The following is a 16,532-nucleotide window of genomic DNA, read 5'->3' as shown; positions in this document are numbered from 1 at the left end:
GGACCCTCTTACTAAGACTCCGCTGTCCGCCTATCTGTCTGTCACCAGGCTGTATCTCATGAACCGCGGTAGCTAGGCAGTTGAAATTTTCACAGACGATGTATTTTTGTCGCCGTTATAACAAAAAATACTAAAAACAGAATATAATAAATATTCAAGTGGGGCTCCCATACAACAAACGTGATTTTTTCGCTATTTTTTGCGGAACCCTTCGTGCGTAAATCCGACTCGCACTTGGCCGGTTTTTTATGACTGTTACGCAGTTAAGTATGTTTGATTAAGTACTGTCCGGTACTGCGATGAAGCAACCTCTGTTAGGTATATTTTTAAGATGCAGAAATGTTTACATAAATAGGCAAACATTACCTTTTTTAAAAGGTTCAATTAACTGTTCGTATTGTAATTTAATGGCTGTAATGTAACACATATTATATGTGTAATCCTCTTGAATACATGTGCCTTGTTAATCTGTCACTTAGGTTTTCGTAGAAACCCTACAGTACAGTAGTAGCCATTTCTCACGGGTTCCAATCATTTATGACTAAGTTATGTAATTGGGCCATTTTATTTAAAGTTGTCCCCTACACTTTTTTTTTTAAATTGGGATTTTTTATGTTATTTCTGTTCAGAATCATGAGCTCTTTTGATCCTAATATGAGAAAAAAAGTGCCCCAAGATTTCCATACATTTTTGGATCTTTCCATTCCGAAACCGCCATACAAAGTCTATGAACAAATGGTAACGGAATGGAAATAAAACCTTGGGACACTTTTTTCTCCTATTAGGATAGAAAGAGCTCGTGATTCTGAGTAGAAATAACATAAAAAATCTCAATTTTGAAAAAAAAGTGTAGGGGATAACTTTAAATAAAATGGCCCAATTATATTAATTATCTGGAAAGTAAGGCATAACTAACAAAGTAAAGGAGTTACGTTAGAAGACGCTATAGCGCCGATTTTTATTTTATTGCCGAATTTTTTTCATCAGTATTCGATCAAATATGGTGGACAGATAGATTTTCCTATTCTGTACATAAGCGCAATTTCACAGTGTTTCCTAAAAATTTTCCACTGAGTTACGAAAAAAGTTTCGTATTTTCGCAACTCAACGGAAAATTACATAAGTAAATTTTTTTCCGTATTTATTTCGCCTAGAATGAAGAGCTCTAAACCAGCTAAATTTTATCAAAATTTAACGAAAAAAACACTCGACAACAAAATAAAAATCGGCCCATAGGTATTCATAAGTAAGATTTATTTTATAAGTGAATGCTGGTAAGTCAATCTTTGGTTTTATGATGATTCATGGCTTGGTTTAAAAATGGTCTGACTATTTGTCAGGTGCTTAGTGTTAATACAAGTAAGTACCTACAGAAGAGATAGAGATATTCTGAAGTGGAATGCCGTATTTATTATATTGGATTTCGGTTGCCAATTGTTAAAAAATTTTCAATACATAAAATAAATGAGATGAAGACTAATAGGTAAAATCGAGACGTTAATATTAACTATGTCAGACTACTTATACTATGCCAATAAAAGTTATGTTTTAGACACATTATTAATTTCATATGATTTTTTTATTTCTACAGTTATGTAAATATTGCCGCTGGTATGCCACAAACAATATTAGGCACATTAATTAGGTTTGTGGTCATATGGCCATGTACTCACTCGTAAGCACCTACGTACCAGCTTAGGAATCCCACGAATGCCGTTGAGAGGTACATGGTAAACTAAACAACAGTTAGCCTCGCGTGGTACACGCGGTGACCTGCGCTTTCCTTAAAATAATATATTATCAACAAATCTACTACCTACATGTTTTCCTTATTCGAGGACGCTGCTTAACATGTTAAGGGCAGGTCGGAGATGAGTATGTGTACCGTAGAACTTGCGGCTATAAAAAACTTGATTGGTTTCATAACAGTAAGCAAATAATAAACAACTAGATACTCACAACATTGCGAGATATCATACAAGCACGTGCAATAAGATTAAAGTAGGCTTTACTTTGACATTTTGTCCTGTACCCGATAAATACATACGTAGGTATAAGGGCTACTAGGTCCTAGTCGAGAAACTTGTGTTGTTATTTACATGTGCGAGAAAATGTACCTGACTATAATTTCTGAAGTTACTTAACTAACTTTCTAAACATGCTTACCCTTCAACTAATTCAAATAAATATTTTTTTCATAAACTTTTCTTCACTTCAATAGGCGACGCTAAGTGCCCAATTAAAAGCATGCATAAACACAAACAAGCTTAACTGCAAGATGTTATGAAAAATGACTTTACCTTTAAATTCAGGTCGTGGTTTTCCAGTACCGTTCAGTATATTAACTTCACTCGCGAAACACAGTTGCAAGCAAGATGCAGTTAAGTAATAACATAAAATATCACATAAAATGTAAACAGACGTGTGTCACGTGTCGGATATTAAATCGAAAGTTGCGAATTTTTTTCTCAAAAAGTTTTGTTATAGCGTTCGTTCGTAGGGATACGTGAGGTCAGCGGGATGGGTCGCACAGAGGGCCACACAGGCTTGCGGCGGCGAGGCGGCCCGTGCACTGAGTGGCAGACCATGGCCGGTGCCGCGACTGGCGGCCGGCGCGACTCTGCCCCGCGCGTGCGACCAGTTCCGAGAGCCTCCCGCCACCCTGCTATCGCTCCAGCGACCCGAGGGTATCGCTGGCGAGAGTTGAATGACAGGAACCGTACCAACAGACCTGTCGTCTCCTCACATGAATGTTGTAAGAACTTTCACGCCTCGACTTTCATCTACTAGCTGAAAATCTTTGTGGTACATAGGCAGTATATTTCCTTACGTCTAACCTAAACTTACTATAGCTATACTAGTACACATAAGTTAGTTTTGTAACTACTATGCAAATCCATCCAATTTTACCAAAGCTTAAAAGATTTTTTTATACAAACAAGCATATGGTCCGCCTTATGGTAAGCAGTCACCATAGCCTATGAACGCCTGAAAAACCTCTTAATTTGTACCGACATATTTAATATATGTACCTTCTCAATATTTACCATCTAATCCATTATTTTCGTGAGTAGGTACAGTCAGCAAAGGACTGCGGTGTAGGCATCATGTGCATGCTATGCATGCATATCATAATATTATAGAGGTGGTTCACATTCCTCTTAAGGTCACTGTTCTTAATATCTAATAATCAGACATCGTAAATTTTATAGCATTTTTGGTGCAGCGGAGTGGTGTTAACGGAATTGGTATAGATAATTCCAACTGAAATGTTAAATTAAGGTTATTAACGTAATTAACGCTAATTAATCATTAGGGTTGAAATTGTTTATTCCAATTCCGTTAACACCACTCCGCTGCACGATGTCTGCTAATAATATACCTATGTCAGTAAAATATTATTTAATAACTAACAATCAAAAGTGAAACCAGATTTATCGTATTTTGGAATTATTTATATGATTGATTATGGTAACACTATCACTCCGATCTTTCATGTTGGATACGGACTTTGACCAAACCAAATATTATAATACCTATATGCATATGCCCCTAGCTTAGGCAATTAGGTAACTGTTAGATGTTAATAAACAGATACATATTGCCATACTTAGTCCTATATGTGAATGTATTTAGATCTGACCTGATTACTGGCATAACAAGGAGTTTAGTCACTGATATACTGCCAAAGGGACGGTACGTTTATAATTTAACTCTGGTAAGTGCTACTTGCAGTGCAGTGCCTCTTTAGTGGCACTATAGTCCATGGTATAATAATATACTCCGCCTGGTACTCCATTCCCGTCTTTTCTAGGTCACCTAACTGACACGGGCCTACGTCATCATGCGACAGCGCTATATGATAATATGCGATAGCGCTATATATAGCGGCCATGTTGTTGTGACGTAGGCCCGTGTCACTCTGGGAATGGAAGACCATGTTTTATTAGACTATGCTATAGTCTGTATCTTTAGGTATTTAAATAAAAGTAAACAAACAATTTGTAAACTTTCGGGTAGTTATAACTAGAGATGGGTAGGGATGAGTAAATACTGAGTATTTACTCGGTATTTACTCAAAGCACCCGATAAATACCCGTATTTACTCATTTAGGTGGGTAAAAACTATTGCTTATCAATCCTGATTCAGATCAAAAAGTGAGATTTAAGAACAAAATTGTCTTTTATTGAAGAGTGCTAACGTATATTAGCAATATCTATAAAATACAAAGCATATAGGACGCTTAATTTAGGAAAAAAAGCTAATTATAAGTGAGAGGCAAATTGTGATAATGCATAGTTAACAATTTTGTTTTAAATAAGAAGGTTACTTTAAAAATATGGTACTTAAATTCTATCGATGTTCTAGAACTAGATAACTGCAAGTCGCGCAAAAGTGCGTGTTTTTGCGGCACTTACGACCTTTTATTAAGGGTTTTTTTAAAAAAAAAACACAATAATTAACCGATTATGTTCGAATTATTGTTTTTTGTACTCTATTATACGGCTAATCTCCCGATATGTTTTCATATTTTTTCTGAACTTTGGTTCTAAAGTTATAGAGATATAAACATTATTTTGGCCTTTCGAAACGGTTTTTTTCCAAAAATATTCAATTCATCCAAAAATGTTCTTAGAAAATTTCAGTTATTTTTAAAGACCCATTTAATGATGTGCAAAACGTTGGTGGTTTCTGAAATATTTTTTTTGTGACAATTCGAGTGCCCCTCTTAAAAAGACATTTCTTACAATTAGGGTTTGCACGACGGATCCGAAATGTATGGGAATATCCGCGGATCCGGATCCAGATCCGGATAATTTCATACATTTCGGATCCGGATTGCAAACCCTACTTACAATTTTAAGTACTTAATCCAGTAGCGGCTTACATAGTAGGTTGAGTAAGGTCATTTAGCATGCACTTTAGTCTCAGGCGATGCCGCTTGGCACGATTGTTCCTTAGGTCAAACAAAGCTGATTTGCCCCGGTAGCCGGGAGATCGTACCATGCAGAACCCCCAAAAAGGGAGGGAGAAAGGGTCGGCTCCCCAGGCCCAATCTATGCTATATATATTCCTTCCTAGTCTTAGCAACTAGGGCAAGTTATATATCATTTTCGTATAATTTAGGGACGGGGAATCCATTTCCGAAATAATTATTATACCTTTCCATACAAAAAAAATATTTTTGTACAAAAAATGAAAATGTTATGTAATTTTTTGTGACAATTTTGGATGTTACAATCACAGTGTGGCGATCTGCACTAAATAAAAAATTTGACAATGTAGCCCATGTATTCTTTATTCAGAAAAATATCACTTTATAGTAGGTATTCATAGATATCATGGATCAGTCACTGAACGACTTGACTTCAACCTACATTATTTGATCCATCATTACCATTTAATTAAAACTGACTGCTAAAAACCGTAGGTATCTTTACTGTGCTTGAGGAAATAGTTTACATTCGGTTTGTATTTTTTGTTGCGTGGTTAGGTTAATATAATAATTAATTGTAACAAAAATATGACACCAATTTTACACACACATTTTAATAAAAATAATGAGTGGAACACGTGTATGAAACTGTGAAATCGTTCATGTATATACCAGGACTAAAAACCTATGAGTATATTAGTAGCGGGCCCAAACGGTACGAACCTTATTTAACAATCAAAAACTGTCAAATACCTACAAAACAATACAATACAAATACTTTTTAATTAATACTATAACTTTTGCCCACTAGTAGGTACATACAGTTATTTAATAAACTACCGAGGCAAAAACTATGCATGATTAAGACTTGTTTACACGGAATAAAATAATGGCTTCTACGCCTTTTTCCTGATGAAGTTAACAAGTTTGCATGAGTCGGCTGCCTGATTCAGATCCAATCAATGTCCATACAGGGCACTCATACGAACAAATTATACAACGCCGGCAAACGAGAAATAACAGCAATTATGAATAACATCAGTAGCCTGCCATGTAAAACATACAACAAGGCGCCTAGTTAGTGGCAATATAAATAGCTGGTGGTTTATCAATACACTACTAAAGGCTACAGCCTGCAAACTCCGACCCCGCGGAGAAATAAGGAGGCGTGTTATTTTTCTAATGTAAGTATGTACCTATTTCTTTGGCATGTACTGCCAAACCTGAATGTTTTCGACTAAGTTGTAGAAGTGGATAAGCTACAATTAAAAAATTGTGAATTTGTTACTGGACTTACTGGACGCTAAATTCCATTACGATCTGTCAACAAGTCTACTCCAGTAAGTTTAGATATTTTTAAATTAAAATATCTTTAAAACAACATAAAGGTTAATTAATCTTATTCGTATAGTTATATAGTGGTATAAAATAAACTTTCGCCATTTTTTTAAACTCAACAGTAGATAAAATCGATAAGGTTATTCGATCAATCTATGATTAATTTAAGATCCTCGAGCTGCAGTCAAGCAATCACTTGTGCTGATACCTTGTAAGACGCAGATCATTATCTGACATTATCGATCGGTGTGATTAACTATACTAAAGTGATAATGGCCCTATAATAACTGGCCACCGAGATATAAGCGAGATAGATCATTCGCGGCATTATTATCTTTGTTTACGCGGGGCGCCAGCTACGGCGCGTGCGTCACTAATACTAGTTTTGAAATGTGAGATTATTGAAAATTAAAAAAAACCGGCCAAGTGCTCCGTACGAAGGGTTCCGTAGCATTACGCAAAAAACGGCAAAAAAATCACGTTTGTTGTATGGGAGCCTCACTTAAATATTTATTACCTATATTCCGATTTTAGTATTTGTTGATATAGCAACAACAGAATTACATCATCTGTGAAAATTTCAAATTGCTAGCTATCACGGTTCATAAGATACAGCCTGGAGACAGACAGACGGACAAACAGATGGACAGACTGACGGACAGCGGAGTCTTAGTAATAGGGTCCCGTTTTACCCTTCTGGGTACGGAACCCTAAAAAGCATCTCTATACATAACTGTCACATTATAATTAAACTGACACAACACATCTCAAATTGTGTTTCCAGTTAGCATCTTGTTAAAGTTGTACCTACTAAATATGGTTTACTTAACGTGAGGTGGGACTCAAGAGAATATAATTATGTAGGTAATACATATTAGATAATAATATATGCCTTATTAGAGTTATACTGTCAAGTAAATGGGCTTGAAAGTTTTTAACACAGTTTAACGATTGCTGTTTTGTGTACTAGGTGTGCCAGAGGTTAACAGTTTAAAGGTGCCGACTGATTAACAGTCCGCCGGACGGTATCGGCCTGTCAGTCGTTCGGAACTGTCAAAATTTTGTTCTAACTGACAGACCGATACCGTCCGGCGGACTGTTAATCAGTGGGCCCCTTAAGACGATAGTGGACAACCGCGTACTACGGATAATAAGTTTGTGGAAAACATTTTTACATAATTTATTGTAAGGTGCAGGGGTGCAATTTAGACTGCGGGATAATTTAAACTTATCGAAATATCTTCTATGTTTTACATTATTATCTAGAGTCACACACAACACATCTTTTTCGCTAACTGGACATATACGTCACTTTAGACTAATGTACCTAAGGTGTAGGGGGGGCTACACCTTAGGTATATTAGTCCCTTCGTTTGTTTTTTACATGAAATATCGTCAAAATATTAATCTTAAGTTTTATTTTGTAGACACTTGTTCAACACTTACCATGAAAGCCAAAAAAATGCTGCTGCAAGCAATTGCTGCCACAATAAAGTAGAAATAAACCTATAATATATCCAATAAAACTTTGATTAAACTGCCTTTAACTTAACGTGCGCATGGATGTGATTACTGCTTTACAATTTTCCACCTAAGCGCGGCGATGATTACCTATCCATAAATCACCGATATTGTGATAAAATAAATTGCAGCTGTTATCTTTTAGCGCAACAGACAGTCTATCTGCACCCAGCCAGAAACGTTCATACGAGTATCTCATCGTTGGGCCTGATTAAATACCATGACACAAACGTAGGCACGCTTTAACATTTACTGTAATCGATATCTCTATCGTACTGTTTATTTAGACATATACACATAAATGGAAATCGCAAAAGATCTCGTCAATTAATTTATATCACTCAAACCAATTACAGATAATCCTACAAATCGATTCACTTTGTTATACGAGGTAAATCAAATCGCATATTCATAATCGAGCAAATTATTTATTGCATCATATTAATCAAAGGTTACTTGTACATATTAAATGATGTAACGAAGCAAGGAAGTAAGGTTCAGTAAGATAACGAGCCATAGGACAGACTTCCTCTCAATAAATGGTGAAACGCAATGGTCCAACACTTACGGCCTAAGTGCGGAAAACGGTCCCCATAGCTATCTATGGTGCAACGGGGCGCTCGAATGACGAACTATTGCAATTGCGTCGAAATACCTGTCGTGATTTTTCTCGTGCTATAATTATCTGTTAAAGAGTATAATAATATTCATAGTTATCTCAACAAGCTATGTAATTTCCCGTGTACTAATGTGGCTGGCGCGACGCGGCGCCAGCCCCGGCGGGCTGCGCAAAGGACGCTAATGCTAATACGTCACTAACTACCGACTTCTGAACACGACATTTCTCGTACATATAGCAGCTTATAAATTATTAAACAAACTGTAATTGTGCCTATCAAATCAATCAATCTGAGATCGCCTAGGAACGTATTTGCACGTCCGCATGTTTATAAATCTCTTAAATGCGCCGACTTTACTTGGCACTGTGTTCCGAGAAATAGGACAACGCTTTTTACCATTTAACAGACTTATAGTCGTATTGGAATAAGAAAGTAAAATATTTTCTGCTCACATACTTTTATAGGATTCCGTTGCGTAAACAGGAATTCTACCTATAGCTATTGTTTTTGCCCCTTCGACAGATCGTCCCTCATATTAATGGCTGCCGCAGCAAAACATAATTCTTAATGTGCTAACTATAAATTAAATTATGTATCTTTTTATAGAAAATATTTTCTTATATTAGTTTAAGGGAATGTAAATACTAACATATAATTTTATTAACGTACAAAAATGAAGTTTTACACATTTAAGACAAATGATGAATGAAAATGGCTTTAGTACAAGGAAAAGATCGTTGAAGCTTGAAGGAAAAGAAGTAATGAAAGACATAAATTGTAACAATTAGGATGTACCCACGTACACACAGATATTTGGAATGTGTTAAGAACATAATACTACATTTATTAAGAAGTAGGTACTAAAGATCCAAATCTCAATGGAATGCCTGCGAAATTTTGAATATAGCAGTTTAGTGAGCATGGCATACATACAGATCACCTAATCAAACACCAAGTAAGATGAATTGCATACATATGAGGAGGTACACGAGCTCCCACGAATATGTTGGTATATAATTACGAGTATACATATGTCTATAGTATAAGTAGTAAGGGGCCAAAGAACAATTTAGATCACAAAATAAATATAATAGATATTAAACTATAGGCACTTTATACTATAGAAACATTTACCAACATGTATACGAGTAGAATAGCACTGCAGTTATAGAATAAAAGTGTACTCATGCCAAAGTATAAAGTGTATGAAATAAGTTTATTTATTTACTAGAGTTTTCAATATGATTCAATGAACTCAGTCAACATAACTATTTGATAATTAGGATTCAACCAATCATATATCGAGCGGTTCAACTTTTGTTCATATAAGTACCGTAAAATGTAAATCACCTTTGTATGAAAACCCAACTCACCCCAAATACGAGGGACTACGGGGTGAGGTGGGATTTCCTGTTTATCGTCAAAGTTATGAAATGGAACTACCCAAAATAAAATAAATACTAAAATACAAACGCCCGGAACACTTATTATATACACCATTCAGTTTGCATATGTAAAAACAAAATGTTATCGAGGTTTGAATGTCAGTTTTGCACCTACTCACCCCATTTTACGGTATTACAAATATAACGAGAATCGAACTTACCTGTAATAAATATTTATTTGTACTTAGTACCTACTTACTCGGGGACTGAATGTTTTTACTCTTAACCAATTTAGGTAATATTTAGTATTCTCGACCGACATCGCCACAGGAAAAAGCTGTTTACCGAGAAATGTTGAAAATGTTTCAATGAAACCTGTAACACGGAGTATACGAGTCGAAAAGCCAAATAAAAAGCAGCATCTTTTTCAGGTACCATTGCTGCTTCAACGTTCGCGACATTATCTCTTAAATGCCTTTCCCATTCACCATCTTACTCCAGTCAATAACGATCATTTTCATGTAAAAGCTTTTTTTCTTTTAACAATAATAGGTATCAATTTTTTTGTTATTAGGTTATTAGCAGATATAGAAGTTATTGTGGCAATATAAAGTGATTGACATAATGAAATATCGACATGTCTGTTATCAATGTTACCTTAACTTTATCATAGATATTTATAACACTGTATAATAACATCTTAGCTACCGCGAAGTACACAACACGTTCGATATTTTCTTTGATATTTTGTTAGTTTTCTATTTTTTTGGCACTGTAGACTACAGTTTACGTTTTTATTTATAAGTACACTAAATATAATAGGTAATAAAGAGATTACGTACCAGTTTGTAATTGATTTGCGGTCTTAAAATTTGTCGGTAATTTAAGTTAAGTTAGTACAATGATTCATTTTCTCAAACATTCGTTTATGCCACAAAAACTTCTATGTATGGTTACATCACCGAATGCCTATATTCCTGTCTTAATTTTTAGGGTCCCGTAGTCAATGGCAAAAACGTAACGAAGAAGAATTATGGAAATCATCATCATCATGTGTTGTATTCTTTCTTCTTTTGAGAAACTTCGTAAAAAATTGCATAAAATAAATACTGTTAGAGTCCATTGTCATGCTAACTGGCCTACATTGATCGGCGCACCGACCATTCGCGCGCTCTTTGATCGCGATTGTTTAGCGCAAAACAATTAGCAAAGTATTAAATTTAACTGGTTTTTACTTTAGTAGACCTATAATATATTCATTTCGCGTGTGGTGAACCGGATGGCGGCGACGTGTCAGTCCGCGACACTTGTGAGGCTCGCGGCCCAGCGGCGTAACTGCCCTCTAATTACATCAATTACCTATAGCTGATCAATTTGCCGATATTAATTCTTGCTGCTCCAGAATATTTTATCACATCGGCGGCCTAGGTGCATTGCTTCGACAGTCCGCTCGCGCCGTGATCGAAATGGCTAATGAATCGAATTACCTGATAATCAATATAAAATTTAAGTTTTTGTCAGTGGCTATTATTGTGTGATGTGTAGGTATAACGGAGTACACGGTAGGTACACTGTACGATAGCAAATTGGAATTTTAGAGCAGATGCATTAAAATAAATAAAAAATACATAAATATGTTTATGTTCAATTAAAGAACCAATATTTCAGTAAGTACATCACGGGTTGGAATCTCGTTGAATGCGATGTATTTTTTATTACTTCCTCTAAAGTTCCCTTCTAAGTACCTAGTCCTTTGGTAACGGTTCTGCTTAGTACTTGATTTTACATAATTTATTTTTATCTCCATATTTAAATAGTCATTTAACTTTAACCATTTACGTACTCTATAAGATCTTTATCTCGCATCCTGAAACATAAATAACCGTTCCAATCACCAATGCAGCTTATATTTATACAATTTATTTTTTCCTAGTTGCCATTACTGGCACCATATTGCACGCTTTTGTTTTACTTTAATCGCGTGGGCGCTCTGATTCATTCACGAGTACTTGTGAATGACGGTGGCTCTGCTGTGTTTAGCATAACATTCGATCGTAACCGCATTTTAAAAGTCGTTCGAACATGTACTTTGTTGCGCGAGCACAAGGTCTATAATGGAATAAGTTTGCACATGGTCTTGCTGTTGTTATGATTGGCGCAGTAGCTGGCGGCGACGCGGCGCCCAAGCCGCGCAGCCTCTTCGGGCGGGCGGCTGCCATGGGCGGGAGAACTTACCGAGCTACAATATTTTCTTATTGACATTATGAGTAACTACAAGAATCTTTCATTCAGAAGTAATATTTGTAATGTCTGTAATATAATCCTGATATGGCAAATAACAACATGGTGTCAGATTAGATGTATCTTTCGCGTAGATTACAATATGTCTATTTGTGCAACTGTGCGCGAGTTGCAATAGATGCATATATATCTATAATATCCCTCTGGTTCTTTCATATCATAACTTTTAAGGCAGAAACTACTTTAAAAAATACGAGTTTACGCGTTACAGGGAACCTTCGGGGCTATATTCCGACTCGCACTTACCCGTTTTACTGAAAATTAAATCGATGGTTCAACACCTCCTACGTAGGTAACTTAACCCAAAATCTTAAAATAGTTTTATGTCATGGTAATTCAGATCATAAACTGGAAAACGCATTTCACTCGTGCTAGGTATGTTTAACAACATGACATGTTAATATATTAACAGCAAACAAATTCAAAAAGTAGGAATATGGCGCCATGCCCAAACTGCCTTAGAGTAAGCCTCCATGCATCACTGCTTTATGGTGCATGAAATATGATACGCGCATTTGCATATAAAAGTGACCAAACACTCCAAAGAGTAATATTCTCAGTATACTCTGCCAACGCGAGCACTGACACAAACCATTTCACATGTTAACTGCTGCTGTCCTGGATAAGTGGAAATATCTGGCTGAAACTTACTAGTTTGAATATTCTCATGTTTATTATTTTATGTATAATGTTAAGATTAATTATATATCTAATATATAAGATTGAAGACCTCGCGAACCTAAGTGAAAGGGCCATCGAGTATCTGAAGAGTGCAAACTTCAATCTCTAGATTAATAATTAAATTGAATCCAGTAACTGTAATGCCATACGATAAATAAATATAATATATTTGACACTAAGCTTACCATGTTTGACTGTACCATTTACCTGATCCCGTTACCTCTACGAATAATCTACAATTATAGCTCTATGCAAAGATACAGAATAATTTATGTCGCTAACCAGGCACAAACAATTTCAAATCAACGTAAATAGGTACATTAAAGTATATCGTATACAAGTAGAAGGCAATAGTTATTTGTTTTACAAGGGGGCAAAGTTGTTGTTTAACCGCTCGTGCTAATATTGATAACCGAGCAAGCGAAAAATTCCAAAATTGAACCACGAGCGTAGCGAGAGGTTAAAAAATGGAATCTTGAGCGTTGCGAGGGTTTCAAAGCACGGGTTAAACAAAATTTGCCCCCGAGTGAAACACAAAATTTTTCGCGACACCAACCCGAAGCAAATATTAACTGTAAAATATCAAACAAAATCAAAACAAATCAAACCCTGATGAATGTTATTAAATATTTATCATCCAAATGGGTCAAACAGATCACTGTGTTATGTCTTTCCTGTAGACATACACAAGAGTTAAGGGCTATAAAGGTTAATTTTCTTATTTAACCCTTATCCACGTGAAAAGGTCCTCCTTTTATTTAAAGAACTATGATAAAATCATTACTTACATGCCCACAAGCTGTTAACTATTGCCCACAGGAGAGAAAACTAGTGTGTTATCGCGAACAGCACATTTTTCTCTCCTGTGGGCAATAGTTAACAGCTTGTGGGCATGTAAGCAATGATTTTATCATAGTTCTCTAAATAAAAGGAGGACCTTTTCACGTGGATAAGGGTTAAATAAGAAAATTAACCTTTATAGCCCTTAACTCTTGTGTATGTCTACAGGAAAGACATAACACAGTGATCTGTTTGACCCAAATTCATTTAAAAGTCAATTCTACCAGCAAACATAAGAAAACAACTCAAAATTTGCATTTGATTACTTTGCCTCACATTTGAATAAAATCCAACTTTGCTATCAGTTTTTGAAGTGCAAAGTAAGCCTTTCCGAGCTGGTGTTGTGAAAAAGTCATTGAAGGTTATAACGCGGCGTTACTGCCAATAAGACATCATTATAAATAAGAAGAAACCAAAATCTCATAACCAACGGAGTTAGCGTAACTGATAGCAATATAATTAATTGAAATGTGTCAACCAACCGCGCATTCATCAACACGCCAACAAAAGGGCTGATTGGCCCATACAGCTTATTAACCTTAAGATCTATGTCACTCCGAGCTCCGGCTATAATGAAACGAAGCCTTGATAAGTTTCAATTGACCAAGATCATTTTACTTGTCTCGTCAAACGTCATTAGGTCATTGTGCGACACAATATATTGCAGTTCTAATTCAAGTCAATATTAAATTTTGTTTTAATGCAGTTGGGTTATCCATAAAAATGTGTACGCTTCGTCGGGTTCGTTGCTCATGAGCAGAACGGATACTTATTCAATTGTCTGCTGGCCCAGACTGGCGTCCAGACGACGGTCATTTTTCAGTATTATTGTATATGTATAGGTCAACTTTTTTAACTGTGCCTAGGATATTTTAAGTCAGTAGGTATAAATAAATAAATAAATATTAAGGACAAAATTAATATTACGGAGGAAATTCACTAAGCCCCACGGTAAGCTCAAGAAAGCTTGTGCTGTGGGTACTCAGACAACGATATATATAATATATATATACTTAATTACATAGAAAACAACCATGACTCAGGAACAAAGGTAGGAGATCTTTTGCAGAGCCTCTTTTGTACTAAGTAAATGACGCAGTTTCAAATTCGACGCTTTGTTTTATTCAGCCATTAAAAGCTGGCATCGCTAGTGCGCATCGTGACACAGTAGTTTTTTGCTTTTTCCGGGCATAAAAAGCTTTAAAAGAGGCACCATGGAATTCATTGAGAAGCACTTAACAGACAGGCTATGTTGATGAATCCTTCGCAATAGCAATATATATGATATAGGAAGAATGATAAAATGCAGGGTAAGCGTGGGTGTTCTGGAAGGTCAACTGAACCAGCAAAAAGTCTATTTCCCTTCTGAGGACAGTGCCGACGTGATTTATGGCTCCATCAGCCGATTACGTAGGCGGTTGATTGTGCGATGGACCGCGAATGAGGAATACACAAATAGGTCTGTAACCAACATAATATGTAGTTTCGTACCTACATGTGGGATAATGTCATTGAAATTTTGTGGAGCAGCTAAGGAAAATAAGCGAGTAATAATATAATACCTACGCACCATAAGATAACTTTATAGTAGGTACCTAAAAATGTTCATACTGAATAGTTTAAATATGAAATTACATATTATATTCAAATATTATTGGTTACGCAAATTCAAAAACCAGTCTTTAATTTTGAATCTACATCAGCGCTCGTAAAAGTGTATCATATGACTAGTAACAAAACATGATACGAGATCGTTTCAAACTCATTACAATAGCCGTTTTAATTCAATGTAGTGTATGGGTAAGGGCACAGCGTCACAAACGAATGACGTATCAAATACGCAACCGGTGCTCTGAACACACGTTCACAATTTGCCATAGCAAATGAAGTAACAGTAAACAAAAGGGTGAAACATTATTAGTACTAGCTGTCTTTGTAAAAGCTTGTGACGACAATATAAAACAAATTGACGCACGATCGCGCGGGTAAATACGGTGTGCAATCCCGCCCACGCCCTTTTCACAGTAACAAGTCTCTAATCGCATATAACGTCACGCGGGATTTATTTTTAGATAAACTCTGGCGATAAAATGAAAGTAATTTACAAGTAAAGCCTTTGACATGTTTCATTACGTATCGTCTAAATCGGTAGTGGACCTACTGGGCCAGCCAGCAACCGGAGTGTCGCTGTTACGTTACGAAGTATCGAAGACGACATCAACGGACTTTGTTATCATCTCTAGCGTCCGTTCCGTTACCATTAACTTATGTATAAAATAGAATAAATTAAAAATAATTTAGTGAGATCAATTCAGTATTATGTTGAAGCCAGTATTTGACGTATCGCTGCGTAATGTGATGAGATGGATTATATTATGTACCTTCTTATATTTATCACACTGGATAACTAGTACTTGAACCGAATAAACAGATTATAAATTAATTTTATCTATATTATTCTTTCCTTTTTTACCATTCTAAGTAATGTACTTATTGGTTTCTTATTTAATTAAACAAAATAGTCGTATTTTTTAGGAATTTCTCGTCTTTCGTTACTCGGACAGTAGAAAATAATACTGGGCTAGACTCTCTGTTCCAGTGAATGATTCACTTTCAATACACTGTACGTACAACTTTAACGAGCACATGTTGCATTGATGATACTAGAGGCCAAAGTTGACACCGTATCTCGTGACTTTTTTCTCAGCTCTCAATGACTAGTGATAACATGACAATTCAACGCCCGTCTTATCTCTCATTTCCTCTAGATCCGTTTTGTACTTGTTTTAACAGGTCACCAAACTTACAGCAGGCATGAAATATATTGCCTAGATAATTAGGGAAATATTCCAAACTTATTAGAATACAGAAACCTAATTTAAATCAGAATAACTAGGTATGTTCTAAGC

At 35.8% G+C, this 16,532-nt stretch overlaps 1 protein-coding gene across 1 annotated transcript in view; it reads right to left on the bottom strand.

Annotated features, from left to right (window-relative positions):
- Positions 1-2,772, bottom strand: part of LOC134792786 (BMP-binding endothelial regulator protein) — a 61,977-nt gene extending 59,205 nt beyond the window's left edge. The window contains exon 1 of the mRNA XM_063764126.1: positions 2,301-2,772. The gene's annotated coding sequence lies outside the window, so the exon portion shown is untranslated. The remainder of the gene's footprint in view (positions 1-2,300) is intronic.
- Between the last annotated feature and the right edge of the window lie 13,760 nt (positions 2,773-16,532).

Source organism: Cydia splendana, chromosome 8, assembly GCF_910591565.1.
Source record: "Cydia splendana chromosome 8, ilCydSple1.2, whole genome shotgun sequence".
NCBI lineage: Eukaryota > Metazoa > Arthropoda > Insecta > Lepidoptera > Tortricidae > Cydia > Cydia splendana.
The sequence above is the reverse complement of the archived record's forward strand: the minus strand, read 5'-3'. Positions and strand labels throughout refer to the sequence as shown.